The 6,227-nt window shown below is 60.5% G+C and overlaps 1 protein-coding gene across 3 annotated transcripts in view; it reads left to right on the top strand.

Moving 5' to 3' along the window:
* Window positions 1-2,561: 2,561 nt before the first annotated feature.
* SETX (senataxin) overlaps window positions 2,562-6,227 on the top strand; it is a 51,561-nt gene continuing 47,895 nt past the window's right edge. For 2 of the 3 annotated variants that reach the window (XM_048822375.2, XM_048822373.2), the window contains exon 1: window positions 2,562-2,665. The gene's annotated coding sequence lies outside the window, so the exon portion shown is untranslated. Of the gene's footprint in view, window positions 2,683-6,227 lie in introns of all 3 variants that reach the window. The other variant, XM_048822374.2, reaches the window with a different exon arrangement.

The following is a 6,227-nucleotide window of genomic DNA, read 5'->3' as shown; positions in this document are numbered from 1 at the left end:
TGCAGATATCCTGTATCTGCCAGGGAACGAGAGGGAGACAGCTTGCAGAGGGAATGGGATGGGGAAGTAGCTTATCACTCAAGATCCCTTTCCAGCACTGGAACCAGAGAGGGCAGCAATTCTGACTGCCTTATTTATTTTGACACTTAGTTTCTGGTCTCTTTCACCAGCAGGACTGGATGAAGAGAAGTCCGCCACTCTGCATAGGGATCTTGGGGAGAGAGGCATTTACTATCCCCTATCAATGGGACTTGAAAGGGAGGTAACATAACACCCAACTTCCTCATTCACTTGTTTATTTTGAAGAAACAGAAGATTGTAGAGGGCAGAAGGAAATGCTGTCATCTCAGAGGTGGAAAGGAAACATGAGGTAGAAACAAAGTAATTGTAAGTAGAGGTAGAAAAACAAGTGCCACCAAAAAAAAAAAAAAAAAATTAGGCCAGAAATAAGAGAATCAACACTGACAAAGCTCTGCGTAGCAGGCTCCTGTTATGAATGAGAGCACAAGGCTCAAACAGTACTAAAAAACAGAACTGAGACCCTAGAACTCCAGTGATTCAAACAAATATGTAATTTAACATATGTTCATGGAACATTAATGGTCTCCGTGGTGTTAGAGAGAAAATGCTTGAGTATGTAAAATTACCAAAGGCTGAGACAGCAAGGTTACAAGGGATGCATCTGCACCTAAGAGACACTTCAAAGTTGGGGAAGTGTTAGAGTGGCAGCAGCTAAAGATCAAAAGGGGATTAGCTGCTCTTTATCATTAAGAGTCTAAATGTACATATTAGAGGCTGATAGGAAAGGCTGTTAAACTTGATGGAGCTCTCCTAATGCTAGGTGTAGCATCCTCTAGTTACCCACAGAGCACCTTTTACTTGAATTAGTGCAGTCTAGTGGACAGAGACAGATGATGGGCAAGTCACTTCAGCTCTGTTTCTTTCCCCATCTGTAAAATGGGAATAATTATACTTAGCATCCTTTGTTAAACACTTTGAAATCTGCAGATAAAGAATATAATAGCTGGATGATGCTGATATTCCTCCATCAGAACACAACATCAGTTATGCTCCATGGTGACGGCAGTTGCATATTGGACCCCTACTGGGATAAATCATCCCCAAAGGCCTTGTCATCTGAGCTAGAGTTCCCTCAACTGCCACTGACTTCACAAATGATCATGCACAAATTAGGAGCAGACTTGAAAATCAGATAAAAAACACCAATGTGATTTATAAGAGAGATAAGATAGGTGAGGCAATATCTTTTATGGGACCAACTTCTGTGGGTGAGAGAAACAAGCTCTCAAGTGTATACAGCGCTCTTCTTCAGGTCTGGGAAACTAACTCAGAGGGTCACTGCTAAACATAAAGTGGAACAGTATTTTTTATTTACATCTGGTTATAAATCATGAATCTCAAGATTTTAGGATTTGGCCTCTGATTTCACTGTGCTCAGCTCTAGCATCAATGTCAAACCTTACAGCTGCCCCCTGAAAGAGCGGAGTGTTATCAGCCTAGCTCTGCCACTGACTGACTGCCTCTGAGCAAGTTCCTCAATTTCCCCAGCTGCAGATTGGGGGCAATGGTTCTGATCTGCTTCACAGGGATGGGAGGTAGGATGGTGAGAGGGGCTCTGAGCTGCTGGGCTGGCAGAGGCTAGAAATAGGCTCAGTAGGAGCTAATGGCAGCGGTGTGATAATCACACCCAGTGTAGGACAGGTGGTACCTGCCCAGCCAAACTGTCAATTCTCCCCTCCCGTTCCAGTTCCTCCCCGAATATGTTTTTAAGTCTCCTGCCCCACTTCCCCTTCATCCCCCTTTCCCTTGAACCTTCCGCTGGAGCGTCCTCCACTTCTTCCTGCCTACCTAGGATAGCCACTCCCGTGTTCCCAGAACAGTGGTTATTCCGGGAATAGAGTGGGCCCGGGCCGGCCAGCATGACCCAACCCCGGCCAGCGCGACCGTGTACCCAGGGTGCATGCGAGGGTCGCGCCACGAGGGGGCAGCACCAATTTCCCGGTGCGCTGCGCCGCCGGCGCGGGCAGGACCCCACAGGCACCGTGCGCCTGAGGCCACCCTGGTGGGGGGGGGGGGGGTGTGTGTTCAAAATGGCATAGTCCCTGTCTTCTGCCCGCTAACGCGATGCCTGGGTTTGTCCCAGTACTGGATGGGGGCGGGGGGGGGGGGCTGTCAGGGGGAAACTGAGGCACAGAGCGGTTACGGTCCAGCCCGACACAGGTCTTTATGCTCCTCATTTCCAGGGGACTGGCCCAGGCTGGGGCCAACCTCAATTGAACCCACGTCCTCCTAGGCTAGTGCCCTGCACCTCTCCTACGTCGCTCCCTCTCTCCCCTTTCCGCGCGGCCGCTCCTTCCCGCGTCTCTCCCGCCGGCCGCGGGCCCTTTAAGAGCCTCGCCCGCCGCCCCCCGCCCCCCAGCCTGGGGCGGGACCCCTCCAGGTTAGAGCTGCGCGCTCCTGGCCCCGCCCCGCCTCGCCTCGGAGGAAAAACAAACTCACTTCCGGCCGAGACACCCGGATGGGCCGGAAGTGAGGAGAACCCGGGGTGGGGGCTGTGCTGGGGGCTGGCCTGAGGCGGGGGAGCGTTGGCTGGACGCCCACCGGGGCCATGATGGCGGAGTAGAGCTGAGGCCCGCGCCCAGAGGTTGGTGGTGGGAGGAGGTGAGGGGGCAGCCGAGAGGGAGGGAAAGAGGAGAAGCCCCCGCGCCTGGAAACGTCCCCCCCCGGCCAGTCGTCCCCCCCCGCCTGTGGAAACGTCCCCCCAACCATGGAGACTGCCCCCCCCGCCCCGGCCAGAGCCCTCCCGAGGGGACTGCCCCCCCCCGCCCCGGCCAGAGCCCTCCCGAGGGGACTGCCCCCGAGCCTGGAGACTGCCCCCCCCCCCCGCCCCGGCCAGAGCCCTCCCGAGGGGACTGCCCCCGAGCCTGGAGACTGCCCCCCCCCCCCCGCCCCGGCCAGAGCCCTCCCGAGGGGACTGCCCCCGAGCCTGGAGACTGCCCCCCCCCCCCCGCTCCGGCCAGAGCCCTCCCGAGGGGACTGCCCCCGAGCCTGGAGACTGCCCCCCCCCCCGCCCCGGCCAGAGCCCTCCCGAGGGGACTGCCCCCGAGCCTGGGGACTGCCCCCCCCCCCGCCCCGGCCAGAGCCCTCCCGAGGGGATTGCCCCCGAGCCTGGAGACTGCCCCCCCCCCGCCCCGGCCAGAGCCCTCCCGAGGGGACTGCCCCCGAGCCTGGAGACTGCCCCCCCCCGCCCCGGCCAGAGCCCTCCCGAGGGCCTACCCCCGAGCCTGGAGACTGCCCCCCCCCCCCGCCCCGGCCAGAGCCCTCCCGAGGGGACTGCCCCCGAGCCTGGGGACTGCCCCCCCCCCCCGCCCCGGCCAGAGCCCTCCCGAGGGGACTGCCCCCGAGCCTGGGGACTGCCCCCCCCCGCCCCGGCCAGAGCCCTCCCGAGGGGACTGCCCCCGAGCCTGGGGACTGCCCCCCCCCCCCGCCCCGGCCAGAGCCCTCCCGAGGGGACTGCCCCCGAGCCTGGGGACTGCCCCCCCCCCCCGCCCCGGCCAGAGCCCTCCCGAGGGGACTGCCCCCGAGCCTGGGGACTGCCCCCCCCCCCCCCCGCCCCGGCCAGAGCCCTCCCGAGGGGACTGCCCCCGAGCCTGGAGACTGCCCCCCCCCCGCCCCGGCCAGAGCCCTCCCGAGGGGACTGCCCCCGAGCCCTCCCGAGGGGACTGCCCCCCCCGCCCCGGCCAGAGCCCTCCCGAGGGGACTGCCCCCGAGCCTGGGGACTGCCCCCCCCCCCCGCCCCGGCCAGAGCCCTCCCGAGGGGACTGCCCCCGAGCCTGGAGACTGCCCCCCCCCGCCCCGGCCAGAGCCCTCCCGAGGGGACTGCCCCCGAGCCCTCCCGAGGGGACTGCCCCCCCCGCCCCGGCCAGAGCCCTCCCGAGGGGACTGCCCCCGAGCCTGGGGACTGCCCCCCCCCCCCGCCCCGGCCAGAGCCCTCCCGGGGGGACTGCCCCCGAGCCTGGAGACTGCCCCCCCCCCCCGCCCCGGCCAGAGCCCTCCCGAGGGGACTGCCCCCGAGCCTGGAGACTGCCCCCCCCCCCCCGCCCCGGCCAGAGCCCTCCCGAGGGGACTGCCCCCGAGCCTGGAGACTGCCCCCCCCCCGCCCCGGCCAGAGCCCTCCCGAGGGGACTGCCCCCGAGCCTGGAGACTGCCCCCCCCCCCGCCCCGGCCAGAGCCCTCCCGAGGGGACTGCCCCCGAGCCTGGAGACTGCCCCCCCCCCCGCCCCGGCCAGAGCCCTCCCGAGGGGACTGCCCCCGAGCCTGGAGACTGCCCCCCCCCGCCCCGGCCAGAGCCCTCCCGAGGGGACTGCCCCCGAGCCCTCCCGAGGGGACTGCCCCCCCCGCCCCGGCCAGAGCCCTCCCGAGGGGACTGCCCCCCCCGCCCCGGCCAGAGCCCTCCCGAGGGGACTGCCCCCGAGCCTGGGGACTGCCCCCCCCCCCCCCGCCCCGGCCAGAGCCCTCCCGAGGGGACTGCCCCCGAGCCTGGGGACTGCCCCCACCCCCCCCCGCCCCGGCCAGAGCCCTCCCGAGGGGACTGCCCCCGAGCCTGGGGACTGCCCCCCCCCCGCCCCGGCCAGAGCCCTCCCGAGGGGACTGCCCCCGAGCCTGGGGACTGCCCCCCCCCCCGCCCCGGCCAGAGCCCTCCCGAGGGGACTGCCCCCGAGCCTGAGGACTGCCCCCCCCCCCCGCCCCGGCCAGAGCCCTCCCGAGGGGACTGCCCCCGAGCCTGGAGACTGCCCCCCCCCCCCCGGCCAGAGCCCTCCCGAGGGGACTACCCCCAAGCCTGGAGACAGCCCTGGCCAGTGCCCCCCTCTCCCCCGAGCCTGGAGACTGCCCCTGCCCCTTGCCTTCCTGAACCTAGAGACTGCTCCTGTCCTGGCTAGTGCCCTCCAAGCATGGAGACTGCTCCTACCTCAGCTCCCTGTTCCCCTCCTCCCCTGAGCATGGAGACTGTCCTTGTTCCAGTGCCCCCAGAATATGGTGCTCCTGTTCCCCAAGCATGGAGACTGCTCCCTTGCCAGCCTGCTCAGCCAGTCCCACCTACAGCATGGAAATTGCCCCCTTCTCTATTATTCTCCAACCTCTTTCCCACAGACATGCAGATCTAGGAAGTAAATTCTTCTACTTCCCCAGATCCCTATCACACTCAGTTTAGAAGGTCAGCTCAAATCCTTACCCCAAGTAGAATTCCTCCTTTTGTAGAAAATATGCACACGCTCCTCTCCCATAGTAATTGGGCCCCAGTTGCCAAAAAATCCCTCCCTGTTCTTCCACCATCTTCCTGTCTTCCCTGCCATGGAATAGAAGACGAGTCCCCCTCTGGGATGTCTTCACCTGTTGCTGAGGTCAGGTATCACTCTCCCTGTCCAGACCAGACCTTTCATTTGTTCCTGAACTGGCAGAGACTTACCAGGCGTTCCAGAGGCAACACTCCTAGAAAGCATATGCTTACTTTGTTCATGCCCTAACATTTTAAAAAACATTTAACATTTTTTAAAACACTAATGGTCCTGTCCTGTCCCATTCCACAGAAATCTTCTTAAGCCTGTGGAAAGTGTAATGTTAAATGGAGTCATCTAGTTATTTTGAAGTACAGTGTACAGATGTTGCTGAAGTACCTTTAGTAACTCTTAGGCAGCGACTTCTGGTTTGTCCAGTGATGTGGAGCAGCTGGTTACACTATAGGGAAGCTGCTTGCATGCAAACAACTTGCAAGGGGGTAACATCTGTTTTACAGGATTCTGAGAATAAATTAGCCAGTACTTAGTGACTCGAACATGCAGTGCACTATATGTGTTAAGTTTTCATATATAGTTATGGTTGAATTCTATTTTCTGTTCTAATCCTTTTTGTTTGGTTGCTCATAATTTTAAAACTAATTCCTGAGGTGCTGAAATTTTCATGGCTTGCTTTCAATCTGGAGGTGAATTAATCTGTTTTTGGAAAAACAGAACAAAATTGGGTGCATTATTTTTAAATTTTCAATCAAAAAGTTTGTACACGGGCTAATTCAGTGACTTAAAACATAACAAACTTAGCCTGGTTTGTAGATCTCATTGAGCTAGAAGGAACAGAACAAGTTTGAAGAAAATTGGTTCAGTAATTTTAAAGTTAAAAGCTTGTAAATGGGGAAACTTCCTGCATGCTTT

Source organism: Caretta caretta, chromosome 16, assembly GCF_965140235.1.
Source record: "Caretta caretta isolate rCarCar2 chromosome 16, rCarCar1.hap1, whole genome shotgun sequence".
In the NCBI taxonomy this organism is placed as follows: domain Eukaryota; kingdom Metazoa; phylum Chordata; order Testudines; family Cheloniidae; genus Caretta; species Caretta caretta.
Note: the sequence above shows the minus strand (reverse complement) of the source record. Positions and strands in the feature narration are given on the sequence as shown.